Here is a 19,624-nt window from a genome sequence, read left to right as displayed (position 1 = left end):
TATTATGTTATAGATTGTTATTGTTATTATTATTATGAAAAACAAACTTTAGTGTAATCTGTGAGCTATATGCAGTGCCCAATTTCTCTCTCTCTATCTCTTTAAATCACGTTTTTACACTAGCCTATGCAATACAGCGATTTGTAAAATGTCAAAAAACGTAAGATTAATTGAAAGCATCTATAGATACGTTTTCTGCATGTGACCATATGTTTTCAGTGGCGGTTCTAGGACTTTTCTGTAACGGGCCATTAAGGGGCCACATGTTACATTCAGGGGCCAAGTACAGGGTTTATTCAAGCACACAAAATAATTTATTCAGTACGGTGCAAATACACTTCGGCAGTCATTCCTTTTTCAAATGCTCCAATAAAAAAAGATGTGCCAGTAAAGTTCTTAATGATTTTTTTTCATTTATTTATACTGTGCATAAAGGACACAAAGCATAAATCACACAATAAGGTAAAGTGCAGCAGAGCACATCAAATTCAGAACAGAAAAAGAGGTATTTTAACATGTACGTATGTTACCATAACACAGTTTCCAAATACAATTCACAGTGTGGATATATTTACCTAAACATTTGTTTCTTATTTCTCATCTTTTTCACATTGTCAGAAAAACAAATTGCAATTTAAGCCCTTTTTTGATGAGATAAACAATTTTGAACATGCAAAGCAGCATTAACATACTGTAGTAGGAGCAACAACTTGCACCTCCCAGCTTAAACATCTCTCTCTCTTTATCTTTCTCTCACTCGATTTCTTTCACTTGCTCATTCACACATACACACACCTCAAAAAAGAAGAATTCTCCAATTGCTATGCTTGGAGCTGAAACTCCTGACAAATTCATCCAAATCTAATGACCTGGCCCGTCGGGATTCAACGCTTAGGACACTCAAGTGACTCAAACGGGCATCAACCATTGTTGTCCTCAAGTGGTTTTTAATAAGTGCTGAAAAGCTTCTCTCACAAGAAGCACTGCTTACCGGTATTACTACAGCAATCTTGCAAAGCCTGAAAAGCTCAAGGAACACCTTTCTGAAAGGCTCCAGAAAAGCAACAAACTCAAGGAGCATGGTCAATCTCTGCATTCCACTTTTCTCTTTCCTATCCAGCACTCTCTTGATCTGATACATCTCATTTGACAAGTCCTCAACATCTGAGTCAAAAATCTTTGCAAAGGAAAAAAGAGCCTCTTCCTGTAAAAAGGTAACACTTTGTGGGTGAAGTGCTTGAATTCCCTTCATAATTTTGCAGTTGGGTTTAGAGAACCGTCTTTGCAACTCACCAGCCATTGAATCAAGCACCGTGTAGTACACGTCTCTTAAAGCTTTCCCCATCATCTTTATTGACTCTACGCTCACCAGATGGTGCAGTTATTATGTAATCACACAATCGTGTGTTCATCTTTGGCTGCCTCTTCTCAGTCTTTTCCAAGCTGAGGTCACATTTTACAGCCATTTCCTCAACCTCTTTCCACATAGCCTCAAAATAGGCCTCACTCCTGTATTGCTCTAATGTGTCCAGCAATGATTCTATAAGAGTGACTGCTGCTGCTAGATCCAGTGAGGGGGACTGTAACATGTCCGACAAAAATTTGTACTGTCCCAGGACTTTGTTGAATGTCACTAGAACACCAATGAAACTAACATCAAGTTGAGCTAATAAACCATGAGCATCTGTTTGTCTAGTCGACGATTGATGTAACGGGGGCCAATCAAGGGCCAATCAGATTTCAGCAGGGGCCAGGGGCCCTGTGGCCCCGCCTCTAGAACCGCCCCTGTATGTTTTGCATGACATGTTACTGGATACGTATTGTATGGGAGTGTGCAGGTGAATAGCTGGTATTTGATAAACAAAGTTGTAGCAGTAGACTTTTGGTTAGGGGCAGTGGCCTATGCATCAGGAATTGTGTGTAAAATTGCTGTGGGAATCAGTAAAAATATAGTAACAACATAGCAAAAGCATGATTTACTCATAAAAATGAAAAATAATTGAATTGTTTGTAAAAATATCATAACATGGTAATAACATGGTAAAATGTGTTAATATATCATATAAGTGTAGTGTGGTATAGTATGGTAAACATATGGTAAAGTGTAATAATTGAAAATACACATGAAGATATACACACAGACCATATGTGTCAAAGAATGCAATTTTGTCCCCTATGACATGCTCCAAATCATGTACATCATATAATTGTCATGTCATTATTTTAACATGAACACATTTGCAATCATTAATTAGTTTAGTTAGGTTAGTAGATGATTTCCATTGTTTTGAATAAAACAAATAGCAAAACATTGCACTGTTTCCTGTGTTAGAATCATTCAGCACAATAGTACGTCTGCCTGTGTGTTCTGAAGAGGGTGGGGGTGGTAGTGCATGGTGAAGTGTTTTCCGAATTTCTTTCAACAAAGGCAGGGTTTTATGTTTACTTGTTTTTTTGGTTTTGATTAAGAGCCCAGACAAAGCTTTTGATTCAAACCTACAATCTCCTGCTTACAAACCAAGCATTTTAATCCACTAAGCCACATTGTCTCTAATATGAAACTGTTCATATGAAACTTTATATTTTAGTGTTGTTTTGATTCAAGATTCAATCATCTGAAGCATAATTTTTGCAGTCTGTAAAATAGTGTTACATCCATCCTGTTAATCAGATAATTGGAGCAAGTCAACTTGGTTGGGACAGAAGCAAGGTGACACTGCAGCGCCAGGTCCAGGAGCCCAGTGTGAGGGCCCTGCATGAAGAGCTCAGGGTGGAGTGACACCAGTCTTCATCAGGAGCAGGACTCGGGACACCTAGTGTAAAGTATTAGTGTCCCTTTGTGAGCTTCACTGAGAAAACAGTCACAATAATTTAGTGGGAATGTAAACCAGCTACTGCTCAAGACACTCCCCAGGGCCAACACTGTCTTCTGATTTCCCTTCCAACCTGAGCTGTGTAATTGGTTAATTTGTAAAATTGGTGAAGTAATTGTTTACCTGTCTGAGCCAATGTATCCCACTCTTTACTGTTGAAGAACATTTTTTGCCTTCTGGCGTTTATTCCAGCCAAGCCCTCAGTAACTGAACTTGCCTGATTAGTTGATCAATCCAGTTTTCATGTATAACTAATTACCACCCCTGCAATATACCAGTGGGACCCCAACAGAAGCCACATCCCAGCACAGTAGTGACAGGCTTTGGCTAAAGTCTGTGTCCCAGTCCCAGCAACCACTCACCTCCACAGCTGCCTTTGTGTTACAGATGGGGTTGTGGCGAGCTCAGCCCGGGGGACAGGGCCAGAGGAGGGGTGGTGCACCCGGGAGACATGGTCACTCTGCCTTGCGAGGTGCGCTACAAGCAGGGCACCACATGGTTCGACCAGTGCCCCCACGTGCCCCCCACTGCCTCACCGCCCACAAGAGCTTAGCCACAGGACGCCTGGTCATTGAGTACAGCTGGGGCAACGAAGAAAGCCTGGTCCCTGTTCTGGAGACGGAGACCCCCTCAGTGCCCTGCACTCCCCAGGGTCCAGCCGTGAAGCCCTCATTGTCTCCATCGTGTTTCTATTCTGTTGTTGTTATTGAGTTTCTTCATTAATTCCGGTTTTACATTTTTGACCAAACCAAGACCAAGTTGCAGTTGAAGACTCCCTCATGAGGGGGTTATAGTTCTTGTTGTTGTCGTCTTGTAAGGATTGTGCTTCCTTTGCATTGTTGTGGGAATAAAGTGACTGACCAGCATTAGTTTTCTATTAATTGCTGACTGTGACCTGGACAGACAGTGCTGGGCCACTCTCTCTCCCTCTTTGCCATTGTCTGTCTTGTCAATTTCCACACAGGCGGGGGGAGTCTGCACAGGAGTGAAACAGGCCCTTCTGTAACAATCCTCAACCATCCTGTGGAGTCAATGTGCAACACAGACAGACAGACAACTAGCATAAAAGCAGGGGAACTGTAACCGTTCAGCTGTAATCTGTGGGGGGCAGGTGTGTGTGTTCTCACTGTTTTGTATTGGTGCTCAAAAGAAAGAAAGCGCAAGAGATATAGAGCTAACCACAGTAATGTACTGTGCCTCAGTTCTCTGCTCTCTGATTCTGAGAATTGAGGAAGTGGTATCATTGAAAATGTGTGTGTATATACACTCACCTAAAGGATTATTAGGAACACCTGTTCAATTTCTCATTAATGCAATTATCTAACCAACCAATCACATGGCAGTTGCTTCAATGCATTTAGGGGTGTGGTCCTGGTCAAGACAATCTCCTGAACTCCAAACTGAATGTCTGAATGGGAAAGAAAGGTGATTTGAGCAATATTGAGCGTGGCATGGTTGTTGGTGCCAGACGGGCCGGTCTGAGTATTTCACAATCTGCTCAGTTACTGGGATTTTCACACACAACCATTTCTAGGGTTTACAAAGAATGGTGCGAAAAGGGAAAAACATCCAGTATGCGGCAGTCCTGTGGGCGAAAATGCCTTGTTGATGCTAGAGGTCAGAGGAGAATGGGCCGATTGATTCAAGCTGATAGAAGAGCAACTTTGACTGAAATAACCACTCGTTACAACCGAGGTATGCAGCAAAGCATTTGTGAAGCCACAACACGTACAACCTTGAGGCGGATGGGCTACAACAGCAGAAGACCCCACCGGGTACCACTCATCTCCACTACAAATAGGAAAAAGAGGCTACAATTTGCACAAGCTCACCAAAATTGGACAGTTGAAGACTGGAAAAATGTTGCCTGGTCTGATGAGTCTCGAGTCAGAATTTGGCGTAAACAGAATGAGAACATGGATCCATCATGCCTTGTTACCACTCTACAGGCTGGTGGTGGTGGTGTAATGGTGTGGGGGATGTTTTCTTGGCACACTTTAGGCCCCTTAGTGCCAATTGGGCATCGTTTAAATGCCACGGCCTACCTGAGCATTGTTTCTGACCATGTCCATCCCTTTATGACCACCATGTACCCATCCTCTGATGGCTACTTCCAGCAGGATAATGCACCATGTCACAAAGGTCGAATCATTTCAAATTGGTTTCTTGAACATGACAATGAGTTCACTGTACTAAACTGGCCCCCACAGTCACCAGATCTCAACCCAATAGAGCATCTTTGGGATGTGGTGGAACGGGAGCTTCGTGCCCTGGATGTGCATCCCACAAATCTCCATCAACTGCAAGATGCTATCCTATCAATATGGGCCAACATTTCTAAAGAATGCTTTCAGCACCTTGTTGAATCAATGCCACGTAGAATTAAGGCAGTTCTGAAGGCGAAAGGGGGTCAAACACAGCATTAGTATGGTGTTCCTAATAATCCTTTAGGTGAGTGTATATATATATATTGTTTCTTTCTTTCTTTCTATCTTTATTGCAATAACATATTTGCCCTTGCAGTTTGAGCAGAGCAGCATCTCTCTCTCAAACCACAAAAGAAAAATTGTATTTGCTGCAAAGGCAGGACTAAGTACCCTGTAACATAGCACAGTATAATGTATGACAGCTGTTCGCTTTAAGATGTCAAGTAATTCAACATTATAATACATAATTATATGCTGAATTCCTCAAACACATTATTTGTACTTTACCCTTTAAAAATAAAAAGAATTTCAGAAGAAAACAACAATTTTCCAGAAACCACGTGATCACTGCAAACGAAGGTTGCTGACCAATATAAGGTAATATTATTATTAATAATGTTTATTGAAAAATACATTAAATTCAGTACAGTATGGAGGGTGTATGCTTAGTATTTGCATTTACTGTAGTTCGGAAAATAAGAACATTTCTATTGGATTTATTACAGTTCTTTACTGCTAATAGTAATAGTAGTAGTGTGTAGTAATCATGGTAATCACAAAATAAATGCATGACCGAATACAATATTATTAAAATATTACATAGTAGGCAATATTATTAAGCTTGATATTTTCAATATAATTAGATTGGTCAGGAACAAAATCAAAACTGTTTAGAACAAATTAAAACCTAACCTCCATAAAATACAATCCAGGTCTACAAGAAAATGCAGCTTCATTACTTCTCTGTGGAGACCAACAGAGCCATTGTTACAGCACATTATCATCCTTAGTGATGTAACCTTCTGCCACCTACATGCGACACTCTGAGGTGTGTCTGTCAGTGAGGGACAGAGTGACTGGGCTGTATGAGCACCAGCAGGAGAGAGTGATGAAGGAGAGAGACTGTGAGGTGATGTCAGCTGTGCTGCAGTGCAGTGAGCTGATGTGTGTGGAGGCAGGTGAGGGGAGCAGCAGGTGGAGGTGAGGAGGTGCTGGTATGACATAAGTCCAGGAGGAGTGGGGGAGATGAGGAAGGTGGAGGTGTGATGAGATGAAGTGTGTTGGCGTGAGAGGGAGGTGTGGAGGGCTGAGATGCAGTGAGGTGGGGTGAAGGGTGCTGGGTGGAGGTGAGGTGACCCTCAGCCAGCCTCTCTAACCCAGGAGCTCAGGTCAACTCACCATGGTAGCAGAAGAAAGGGTCATTCTCAGTGCAAGGAACATTTGCCATTACCATTTCCCTCCGAGTTACTCCCCTCTGGATACACAACAGCACAGGTCTCTTTTCCTGAATAATTGTTGTGTTCGTCTGTGTTCCACTTGCAGAATGAGGAGTTCCTGTTGCCTGACGACTTCCAGGGAACCCTGAAGAGAACAATCCACACAACCTGCTTTCTTTGCCTCCTCATCATCACTCTGGTTTCTCACAGTCGCTGCGTCCAGCATTTAGTGTTTCGATACACGGCTCCCTGTCTGCAGGGACCCACTCCAACCCTGCGAGGAGTTCATGTCTACCGGCTGGCACCCTCACAGCCGATATACTCTCCTCCACAATCCGTCCTGTGGTCACTCTCCCTCCTGGCGTGCAAAACCGTGTGCACTCACCACTCCACCATCCCCCTTTGTCCTGGCCAGGGCAGCCTTTATCCTCTGCTTAGTTATAACAGGTGTGATAGCCGTGAGTGAAGGGCGGGGCATTGCTCAGTGAAACAGGTCCGCCGCATTGGTTGTCAGTGTCCCTTGCGTTAGTGTAAAATGAAAACAAGTGAAAGAAAAGAAACAATTAGTGAAAAAAAAAACAATGAGTGAATATAAGGTTTAAATTAACAACCAAAAATCGAAATTACTACAAGTGCAAATATAATTAGAAAACACACTGAGCCTTGGGACCCTCTCTGACGCTAAACGGGAGATTTTTGATAGGGTAAGTAAGGACCAGGTCTTTTCAGCATTAGATTTATTATATCAAGAACGAGTGTCAAAAGCGAGGTTACGAACACAATTCTTTAATATCAGACAGGGGAAGGGGGAGACTTTGGGGGCATTCACTCTCCGGTTTTGTGAGCTTTTGTCCAGGTGGATCCGGGAAGAGCCCAACGGGTCTGCAAGAGATGACACCCTGAGGGACCAATTTATCTCTGGTTTGGCATCCGGGACTATTAAGTCAGAATTACAGCGGCAGGTACAATGGGATGTTTCTCAGACTTTCCAACAGGTGCTGCAGGAGGCCCGGGTGTTGGAAGCCACAGTGGAGTGGAGAGGAGGAAGAGGCCACAGCACAACCAGTGTCCTCGACTGCCCCTGAGAAGAAGCATTCTCCTAGACCCAACACTTGGAATTACAAAGGCAAATACTGGAACTGGGGCAGGTACTGAGGGAAGAGCTGAGGTGGCCAATTGAACCCACACCAGGGATGCAGGCCTTGGGCCGGGAGGCCCCGAGGGGCCAATTGGAGGTCGGAAGATATCGGCCCTGGCCTGGGATGAAGGGGGCCGCCCGATTTGTGCACAGTGTGGCCGAGGGGGGCATATTAGGAGACATTGCCCCCAGCGACGAGCTAGTGAGCCAACTTTAAACTCCTGTCCCCAGCCATGATAGGGCTCGTGGGTGGGGGGCAGGCAGAAGTTACCGCTATTATAATTAAGCCCGATTTAGTCGGAAAGTGTCCTGGGATAGAGGTTTTGGTCGAGGGTGCCTGCGTCCCCTGTGTATTGGATACAGGCTCACAGGTTACCCTCTTTAGCGAAGTGCTCTTTAAGAAATATTTGGGACAACACCAGGTCACCGGACGGGAAGAAACCCCCGGTTAAAGTTGAGGGCTGCGAATGGCCTTCAACTTCCCTATCTCAGCTATGCCCTGTTGGAGGGATTAAGATACTTGAGAAGTGGGTAGTCATAGTGTCTGATGATAAATTGAGCGCTGATACTGGAATCTTGGGCATGAATGTAATATGGCCTATTTGGAAGGAACTGTTTGAGGACCAAGACACGAGTTGGGCAAAATTCAGGAGGACAGCCGGGGGCACTGAGTCTTGGGAGCAGGCTTTCTCTCTCTGCAGGAGACTAGAGATGGAGGCGATACAGGCTGTAGACCATGGGACAGCTAGACTGATTTGACAGCCCACTGTGTATATTCCCCCATGCAGCAAGATGGTTGTATGGGCACAGGTCCCTGAAATTCCCCATCGCCAATAGCAGTGTGTACTGGTGGATGCATGGGAGGGAACAACTGAGTGGCAAGTAGCATGTTCAATCGCTTGGGTACGTCAGGGTAAGATTCCATTGAGATTGATTAACCTTCACCCTTACCCTGTCGAGGTTCCACAGCATTGGTCACTATCAGATGTCACCCGGATTGATGAATGGGAGGTCTGGACTAACCAAGACCTGACAATCCAGTATTGTGGTGGAAGTGAGCATGGATCCTGTACAGACTATTAGACCAGACTCTACAGCCGATTGGATGCCCTCGACTTCAGGGTTGATGGGTGATCAACGACAGCAACTACAAGAGCTTCTGCAGAAGTGGTAGTGCATGTTTGCCACTCACAAGGAAGACTTTGGGCAGACCAGTGTAGTTTATCATCATATTCCCACCAGGGCTGCCCCACCTTCCCGTGAGCACTACCGCCCGGTGCCTCCAACTTTGTATCGAGAGCTACACGAACTGCTCCAACAAATGAAGCACCAAGGAGTAATAAAGGAAAGTAGCAGCCTGTGGGCAGCACCAGTCGTCCTCGTGAAGAAGAAGGACGGCTTGTGGAGATTCTGTGTTGACTATCGGAAGCTCAACTCCGTCACCCAAAAAGACGAATACCCCCTGTACGTATCGAAGAGGCCCTGACCAACTTGACCGGCGCCGAGTGGTATTCAATGCTAGACCTGGTAAATGGTTACTGGCAGGTCGAAGTGGATCGGCGGGATTGTGAAAAGAAGGCTTTCACCACACCATTGGGACTTTACAAGTTCGAAAGGACACCCTTTGGACTCTGCAATGCACCTGCGACCTTCCAGCGGATGATGCAGAGATACCTAGTAGAGCAGGAGAATCAGTCATTATTGATTTACCTTGACGATATTATTGTCTATTCCCCTACCTTTGAACAGCACCTCAAGCATTTGGAGCAGGTTTTTGTCACCCTTCAGGCCTATGGCCTGAAATTACAACCACGGAAATGCCTCTTTGTACAGAAAGAGGTGGGTTACTTAGGCCACCGGGTCAGTCAGAGTGGGGTGGCCCCTGACCCGAAGAAGGTGGCTGCAGTGGAAGGATGGGCGGTGCCAGCTATGGTGAAGCAGGTACAGTCTTTCCTTGGCTTCGTGGGCTATTACCGCTGTTTCATCCCTGCATTCTTTAAGGTGGCCTCCCCCTTGCATCAATTACTTGAGGGATCCACTCAGGTCAAGAAGACCGCACCTGTCCACTGGACAGCCACCTGCCAGGAAGAGTTTAAAAGCCAGTGCACCCATTCTAACTTATGCCGATTTTGCACAACCATTCGTACTATATACTGATGCCATTTTGGAGGGGTTGGGGGCTGTTCTGTCCTAGGTTCTGGAGGGGAAGGAGCGAGGTATCGATTACGCAAGCCGCAGCCTGCACCCCCTGGAGAATAATGACCAGAACTATAGATCCTTTAAATTGGAGCTGTTGGCATTTAAAAGGGCAGTCACAGAAATGTTTGGGGGGAAACATTTGTAGTCTACACAGATAACAACCCCCTGGTCCATCTTAGTACAGCACAGTTGGGAGCGGTAGAGCAACACTGGATGGCCCAATTGTCTAATTTCACTTTCGAGATTAAGTACCGACTTGGCAGAACTAATCAGAATGCAGACATTTTGCCCTAGAAGCAAAGCTAGGGATTATTTTCCCTATATCCTGGTCATTATTGATTTATTTACGCACTATGCTTGGGCAGTCCCCGTGCGTGATCAGACCGCGGCTACTACGGTTAAGGTTCTATGGAAAAACTTAATACAGCCATTCGGGTGCCCCGAGCGGTTTCATAGCGACAGGGGAGCTAGCTTCAAATCCCAGTTAATGACAGATCTTGTTAACATGTACGGGATACGAAAGAGCAGGACTACCCCCATCACCCTCAACAGAATGGGGCCTGTGAGCGTATGAACCAGACCCTGCTCTCCCTGTTGGGGACTTTGGGGGAAACCGAGCAATGCCATTGGCCTGATAAACTTCCTGAATTGCTTAATGCTTATAATAATGTGCTGCGTGAAAGTACCGGCTACTCACCTTTCTGCTGTTGTCCGCGCAACCTGAACTAGTCTGCGTGCCGCCGAACAGAAGTGGAAAAGGACCAAACTCCCAGCTGCCCTCAAACTCTACCACTCCCTACTGTCCACATTCTTGTCCTCTCTCACCTCAGCCAAGAAGTCTTACTTCCAATCTCTCTTCGAATCCACTGTCAACAACCCCCGCAAACTCTTCTCCACCTTCTCCTCCCTCCTTCCCCTCCTCCCCCTCCTCCTCCCCCATCTCTCACTGCTGAAGATTTCGCCTCCTTCTTCTCCAAGATTGCAGACATCTGCAGGCTCTTCAATACTCAACTCTCATCTCCCATCACACCGAAACCTCCCACTGATCAAGCTTCCTTTTCTTCATTCTCACCTCTCTCAGATGCTGAAGTTTCTGCTCTCCTCCTACGTCACAAACCTGTGATCTGGACCCTCTCCCTTCTGGTCTCTTCCAGGCAACCGCTCCTGATCTTCTCCCCTTCATCTCCTCCCTCCTCAACTCCTCACTCCTCTCTGGCTGTTTCCCCTCTGCATTTAAACAAGAAACCAACCCTTGATGCCACCTCTCCTCAGAACAACCGTCCTGTCTCCCTACTTCCCTTCCTCTCTAAGACTCTCGAGCAGACGGTCCACCGTCAGCTTTTGGACTTTCTGTCCCAACACTCACTCCTTGATCCTCTGCAATCTGGCTTCCGCACAGCTCACTCCACTGAGATGGCTCTCCAGGCTGTCACTGACTCCCTCAGCTGTGCTCGGGCGGCCTCCCTCTCCTCAGTCCTCCTTGACACTGTTGATCACTCCATCCTCCTCTCCTGCCTCGCTGACCTTGGGATCTCTGGGACTGCTCTCACCTGGTTCTCCTCCTACCTCAGTGACCAAGTGACCGGTCCTACCAAGTGACAAGACTCCTCATCCACCCCCCAACCTCTCCTCACAGGTGTTCCCCAAGGCTCTGTCCTGGGCCCGCTCCTGTTCTCTCTCTACACTCGCTCCCTGGGCCCCCTCATCACTTCCCATGGTTTCTCCTACAACTTCTACGCTGATGATGCCCAGATCTTCCTGTCTTTTCCCTCTTCTGACCCTCTCATCCCCTCATGCATCTCTTCCTGCTTGTCTGCTATTTCCGCCTGGATGCACTCGCACCACCTCAAGCTCAACCTCTCCAAATCGGATCTCCTCTTTTTCCTCCACTCTTCCTCACCTTCTGCTGACCTCCCCATCTCGATCCCCTTGGAATCCACCACACTCTCTCCTTCTTCTTCCGCCCCTGAACCCTAAATGGTGGAACGACCTGCCCACTGAAGTCAAAACAGCAGAGTCCTTGATCTCATTCCGGCGCTTACTCAAGACGCATCTTTTCTGACAGTACTTGTAATATTAGTCCTCTATCCCTGCTAGATAGCAGTTCACAGTTTTTATTATGCTTCTTGATTGTTTTCCTCCTTGCTCCCTTTCCTGTAGCCCTTGTCTGTGACCCTACATCTTGACAGCTTTCACTGTCCAGGATGTAGGAAGTCACTTACTGTACTTGTGTAAATTGTAAATTGGAATTTGTAAAATGTATTATATTATATTTTGAATTGCTGTTTTATCTCTCTGTATTTTTGCACTTTGTTTGCACTTATGTTGTAAGTCACCCTGGATAAGGGTGTCTGCCAAGAAGTAAAAATAATAATAATGATGCAGGATGCATACAGTGCAGCCGCAGGTAAGGCTCATCAACAGATAGTCGACACCGGGACTGGAAGGCCATGGACGTCCCCCTGATACCGGGAGAGAGAGTGCTGGTTCACAATTTTTGCAGGAGGGCTCAGAGTAAGATGGCTCCTCATTGGGCACCGGAGCCCTTCGTGGTTGTAGCACCATTGGGTGGTGGGGGAGAGACGGGGTGGTATCCCTTCCACATGAGGATTGTACCTCGGGTGATCCCGCAGGTGGCTCCAGCAGAGCTGGAGGCCCTAGGGGTGGGAAGACCAGGGGAGGAGGAACTAGATGCCCCAGAGGTCATGATAGGGCAACCTCTCCGATTGTTCAGGGCAGAGAGGTCCGGAGGTCTTGAAGGGAGAACAAAGGTGTGGGGCCTTTACGGTATCGAGACGAGTGTTAGGAAGCAAATTGTTGTTTAGTAGGGGGGAGTGTCACAGCGGGTGCCAAGGCTTAGTGTGTTTTCTAACTTTATTTGCACTTGTAGTATTTTCTATTTTTGGTTGTTAATTTGGCCCTTATATTCACTAATTGTTTTTTTCACTAATTGTTTCTTTTGTTTCACTAATTGGATTTGATTGTTTCACTTGTATTCATTTTGCACTAACTCACAGGGTACTGACAACAAATGCGGCGCACCTGTTTCACGCACCGCCCTCACTCATAGCCACTACACCTGTTGACACTCAGCACTAGATAAAGGCTGGACTGCCCAGAACATGAGGAGAGCAGCGGGGAGGCGGACAGAAACAGAGCCAGCCAGACACCAAGGCAGCAGCGAGGACCAGCAGCTATAGTGACCATGGGGGATGGACGACAGGCTGTAGAGTACAGCACATGGGCTGTGAGGGTGCCAGCCGGTGAGGGTCAAGTCTCTGCGGGTTGCGGCGGGTCCTTGTAGAGAACTGCTGTTAAGGAGGCGCTGGCTGTAGCATTCTGCGTGCCTAGGTGACCAGAGAGATTCACACATGATTACTACAGACAGAGGACGATCGGACTGACAGCGTACCTGGAAATGTATGCCCTGGTGGACTTGCCTTGTCGGATTGATGATTCAAAGTTCCTCTGCAGAAGGCAGGACCTCGGGGCTCTGGACTGAGCAGCACAGAGGGAGAGAGGTGCAGTAAAGGATGAGAGAGGAACGTATACAATACTTTCAAACGAGTGTGTGTGTAATTGCACACTCAGCTGAGAGCGAGTGTGTTCTGCCCCTGAGTCTGTCCTTCTTTCTCTCTCCCTCTTCTTTCAGTTGGTGCTGGCTGCGTGGATGAGTGGGTCCGTTTGGAGAGGAGTGCCATCCCCAGGCCAGGATTGGAACCATGTTCCAGGACTGATCATACTGGACTGTGTATTGGGACTATTTCTTTCTTGTTCTCTTTGTGTGATATTGCTGCTAATTGGACTTGGTTATTTGGGGTTGGGGTTCTGGGCTTAGATTTAGACAGGGTTTTTAGTATAGTTTATTTTTCTAGTTTTTAGCTTTTGTATTGTTTTTAGTAGGTTTATTGCCCAGACTGTTAAAGGCAGTTTTAATCCTTAATTTGTATTTACCCTGGGATTAGAAGACTTCGTGCCCTGCTAGTTGCCCCTGCTGTGATTGTGTACAATAATATTTTACTGTTTAGTATAAACCATTTATTTTACTGATCGACTTGTATCTGTGGTGTATGTCCTGAGATCTGCCGAACCTGCAAGGGGGCCTATTGGAGTGGTAGCGAGTCCTCATCTCGCCATATTAAACTGGGGTGGGGTAGCATAACTCGTGACACTTAATCTGAAAATAATCACAGTACCACACCGTAAGAGCGCTCTGTTGTACCGTGTGTACTGATGACTACACAAAACACAGTACAGAATGTGGATGGTGTGTTGATCATGTGTAAATTAAGTGACCCTGCATGAGTAGTGATTTATGAATTAAGTCGGCACAATTAAGCAGCTGATGCTCTTCAGTTTGATCTCTGGACTGACTGCCAAAACGCCCACCTTTTTCTCTGATTTGAAATCTGTTTGGATTTCCCAATGCTTTCAGGTGTAATCAACCCTTTATTGAAAGTGGTGAGCTACAAAAGCCTCTCTCTATATGGCCAGGGCTGGAGATCCACAAGATACTGTCAGACAGCCACTGAATTAGTTCTGCAATGAAGGATGCCTACGTTTGGGTTGTGCAGTTTGTCATGCAGTCTGTGGTTTTCTCCTGTCAAAAAGGAGTGCAGTGCACGTGACATGACTAAGGGCTGTGTTTTTTCTTGTGTGAAAGTGTGAAGACGCTCTGTTTGTGTCTGTCTCCCCTGTGACATTCGTTTGACACCTTGCTGCTGCAGCCCACACCTGTGAGAGGCAATCTGTCTGCTCTGTCTCAATCAGCTCTCTCTCTGCCCCACTCTCCCTGCTCTGTCTCTTTCTCCATTATCTCTTCCTCATGCTGTATGTAGTCAGACCACACTTTGCTCCTGTGCAGCTGATCTCTGTGATTCTGCTATCAGAGCGGCAGTGGTCGTAGGTGGGACTCTCAAATTAAACTCTCCACCACAGTCACACAACGTCTCTCCCTGCAATCTGAGCTGTGGGCAGGTGTCCAATTCAAAAGCAGTGAAGAAGGGGGGTGTGGAAAGGGGGAGGGAAGTGGACTTGTTGTCTTCTTTTAACCAGGTAATTCACCCGAAGTGACGTCTGATGAGTTCAACCCAGACTCTCTAATGTTCAGTTTAGGGTTTGTTTGCTTTTTTTCTCCTTAAATCTGTTTAATACCCACAGAAGGTTGTGCTCTTCATCACCAGACACCAACCCCTGTGCTTAAAGGTCTCAACAGACAATAATCTGATGGCTGGTTTAGCGGAAGTGTTTCCTCAGCCCTGGTCCTGCAGGCATCTCTGTGTTTTCTGGGCTACTCTATCATTCACACACATACGCACTTGGTAAAGATTTGGGAGTCAGAGCTTAAAATGTAATAGCCTTCAAGACATCTAGTTTCTGATCAGCATTCATGAACAAATGAACAAACATCTAAAAAGCATTTCACAGTTAAACTACATATATGAAGAAAATAAATCTCACAGTTGTGCAAAAAGTTAATATTAAAATTCAATTACAATTAAAACAGTACAACTGGCAAATAAATAAAGCAGCAAAAAAAAAACAACAACAATACGTTAAGTTACTATGAGCCAGAACACTTAGTAAGAGGCTTTTGCTTCAGTGGTTTTGTGAAATCCCACCCCCACCCCCCCCACAGGCCCTGAAAAGAGAGGAGGGTGACTAAGGTTGAGAGTGCCGTTAACATTGAGACACTGCCACCTGCTGTTGAAACTAATTTTGATTTTCTGATTTATTAAAGTAGACTTGTATTTGTATCTTAGTGAGTTGCAAGTTTTAGTGTGTTGTTCAGTATCTTGTTGTAGCGTAAGGTACACTTATAAATTTCAATTAAAGAAGTGAATTTATAGTATCACCTTATCACAAATCCTGGAATCTTGTAGAACTCAATCTGTAATAATTGGATGCAGACACCAATTCCAAAGATATAAATTGTCAAATGTATTCAAAACAAAGACTAAATGTAGCACTACACCAATTATACAAAAGGGAAAAACTAATTAAAATTCAACTCTAGATCAACAAATCAAAGACAAATCACTTCCGTGACCAAATCAAAGACCATGGGATCGCATATGATAACACAAATCATTAAACAAAAAAGGTTATAAACACATTGACTACAATACCGGTTAGTAAGACGAAGGTAAGTCTCTCGTTAGTATTATTAGTCAGACATTAAATAACTACGCAGGTTAGTATTTATGTCAGGTAACTTCTCGTTATATATATATCAGTCTCATCTACGTTTAGGTGCCGAGAAAGATCCTATCATTACTTGTTACCACAATTTCCCTTAACTGATTATTATTCAATGATTAAGGATAGGCAGGGCCACCAATAATCTAATGTCTATAAACTTGTGTCAATTTCAGACTAAACAGTTAAACAGGAATGAGAAGATATTTCTCGGCGTTGACAGATTTTATTTCAAAAATTATCAACAAAACAGTTTACTGCAACACACATTTATATTTAAGAAAACTAAATGATATTACACATTCTAGAGTTATGAATCACAGATTAACATTTCTAATTGATTTCTCAAATGTCATAAATCACAAACTCCAAACTGTTAAACTTATCTGAACTTCGTCGCAGAGAGGCCTCTCTGGCTTCGGGCTCAGATAACAGCACACGGCACGAGGTCCGTGTGGTTTGGAACAAAGGCAGTCCGGTTCGGCTTTGTCCAAGAACTTCCACTCAGTCGATGCACCTGGAAGTTGGGGTTTCGCGAAAGTAGAGTCGTTTCCAACCAGATTTTCCACTGGTTTGAAGGCTCCAAGGTTGTGCACAAAATCTTCTTTGTAAGCAGGGGTTCCACCGTAGTTACTTGAAGACGAAGTCTTTGAGGAAAGCAGGGCCCTGTTTGTTCCAAGGGTCAAGTTTCTTAAGACTCAAATAGCTATTTAAATGACTGACACTTTCGTATACAGTCGACTTAGACAATTGTCCAGCCGTAAAACTCCAATGATCAGGTGGGCACAGGCGGGCAGCGCAGTCTGTAAAGTTCTTTATTTAATAAAGTCCTTTAAAAGAATTCTTCGTACGGCTCAATCTCCTTCTCCCAGTTTAACTCTTCTGTTGCCGGCAAAGACTTGGTTGGTTTCTGGTTCCAGTTCTGGCAACAGAGCTACAGGTTGAGCTGTGGCAGCGAGTTACTGGTTCAGGTGAGAGAGAGAGAGAGCCTGACTGTCCGCTGTTCCTTATAGTCTGTCAGATCAATAGGTGATTGGTCCCTGAGTTCTTGAGATTGGATTTCGGTTTCAGCCCCCAGTGTCTTATTGGAGGGGGGCTTGATTTATGACTGATGTCAATCCATGCCATCTTTTGGAAATGCCGGTTGGCCTGGGTTCGTAGCTCTATGTCGGGATTTCGGCTCTCATCCACTTCAAAGAGTTTTTATCACCTACAGGCCCCTTTCTCCAGACATTTCACAGCAGGACTCAAAACCATTCTGCCCATTCTCGGTGCCATCCTCTCCAAAACTGTCACTTTGATGCAAACCAGTTCCAAGCTGATGAGCTAAGGAAATCTGATAACTTTGGGGGGGGAGAGGTCTTCTTTAGATCAGTGCTTCAGCTCAGAGCCCAAATGCTCTTATCCAAATACACCCAACATAATGCTACATTGTTCTTTCATATCGCACTGTTTGTGGAATTTATTATTACATTAATGTCAAGTTAATGTCCTGTAACAACTCGATAAACAGTGAGAATAATACTGTACTTCAAACAGCCACTAGATGGACCCAACGACTTACAGATGAATGCAAACTTCATCATCATTAATGCTTAATAAAACCCTGAACAAGTTCTAAGGTTGAAATTCTTAATGATTGTAGATCAGCTCCTGAAGGTTTAAACAAGATGATGATGAGTGTAACAGAGCATATATATACACCGATCAGCCATAACATCATGACACCTGCCTAATATTGTGTAGGTCCCCCTTTTGCCGCCAAAACAGCCCTGACCCGTCGAGGCATGGACTCCACTAGACCTCTGAAGGTGTGCTGTGGTATCTGGCACCAAGACGTTAGCAGCAGATCCTTTAAGTCCTGTAAGTTGCGAGGTGGGGCCTCCATGGATCAGACTTGTTTGTCCAGCACATCCCACAGATGCTCAATTGGATTGAGATCTGGGGAATTTGGAGGCCAAGTCAACACCTTGAACTCATGATTCATCAGACGAGGCCACCTTCTTCCATTGCTCCATGGTCCAGTTCTGATGCTCACATGCCCATTGTAGGCGCTTTTGGCAGTGGACAGGGGTCAGCATGGGCACCCTGACTGGTCTGCAGCTACGTAGCCCCATACGCAACAAACTGCGATGCACTGTGTGTTCTGACACCTTTCTATCAGAACCAGCATTCACTTATTCAGCAATTTGAGCTACAGTAGCTCGTCTGTTGGATCGGACGACACGGGCCAACCTTCGCTCACCCAAATGCATCAATGAGCCTTGGCCGCCCATGACCCTGTCACTGGTTCACCGCTGTTCCTTCCTTGGACCACTTTTGATAGGGATTATCAGTGTTATTCACTTCACCTGTCGGTGATCATAATGTTATGGCTGATCGGTGTAAATGTGTGGCTATAATCTTTAAGTATTTATTCTCAGGAAGCCATTCAGATAACGATCCCTGGGTGGCAGCGTGATCAGTGATCATCTGTCAGCTCAGCACAATGTATTTCCATGAGCTGTATGTAGGCCTATCCCTCATGTGTAAACTGTGTATAATCTGTTTACTTATATTCTTATTCCACTAAGTAAACGTATCTTTTATTGTGAATTTTTATCTTGTGAAATCAGATAAATCTATGAAAAACTTAATCTGTGTTGGCCTGCTCAATTGGGTTGTCTGAAAATCTTGAAACCTGAAACATCTGCTCTTCACACATAGCTGTGCAATGCTGGACTTTATGTAATCTATCCATCTGTCTGTCTGCCAAAGTGCTTTTAATGTAAATTCCGCAATCTATTTACTATTTGTGGGTGTGTGTGAAGACCATAAACGTGAGTTATTTTATTTGAGGTGTGTGGTATCCTTGTGTTGACCTATAACCGGGCTACACAGTCAAACCAAACGTGCTGTGTCAGCTGATCTGACTGCTGGAGGACACTTGTGGATGTTTCGATTGTACCATCTCGGGGAAAAGGTATATAAAGATATATGAACTATTACTTCATTTTAGTCAGCACTGCTGAGGTGAAATTTAAAAAGTGGCACTGCCACACAAAACACATTTCACATGATTCTTGTGTAAATATGATTTAATTATGTTGATCACTAATCTACACGGCTACTGATGAATCCCCCCACACCACATTGGAAAAGAGATCCTACAGATAGGCGGGCTGGACAAAGGGACACCGCTAACCCAAAGTGAAGAGATGACGTCAGACAACACAACGCCCACTGGTGCCTGACTGTTCGGGATGACAGCGGCCAGAGCGGCCCTCTATCGGTCACAGGGACACAGGTTGCCTCCTATTCCGACCAATGACAGCGCTGTCCGCCCGAGGTAAGGCGGAGCTTCGACCCCCGGACCTGTCAGTCTTCAGCGCGAACAGCGCCGAGATGGAGCCGCTAATCTGCGCCGGGTGTCTGCTCCTGCTCACCTGTGAGTACACGCTCTTTCCCCGGGGATGAATCGCACAACAGGCGGGTTATTAAATTGTGACCCAAATGTCAGTTGTAATCCGAGATATGAGCCTAGGTTGTTAATATGTTTAAATTATCTGTTACATTGTGTTCCTTCTGTAAAAC

The sequence above is a fragment of the Amia ocellicauda genome, chromosome 15, assembly GCF_036373705.1.
Source record: "Amia ocellicauda isolate fAmiCal2 chromosome 15, fAmiCal2.hap1, whole genome shotgun sequence".
Classification (NCBI taxonomy): Eukaryota; Metazoa; Chordata; class Actinopteri; order Amiiformes; family Amiidae; genus Amia; species Amia ocellicauda.
Note: the sequence above shows the minus strand (reverse complement) of the source record.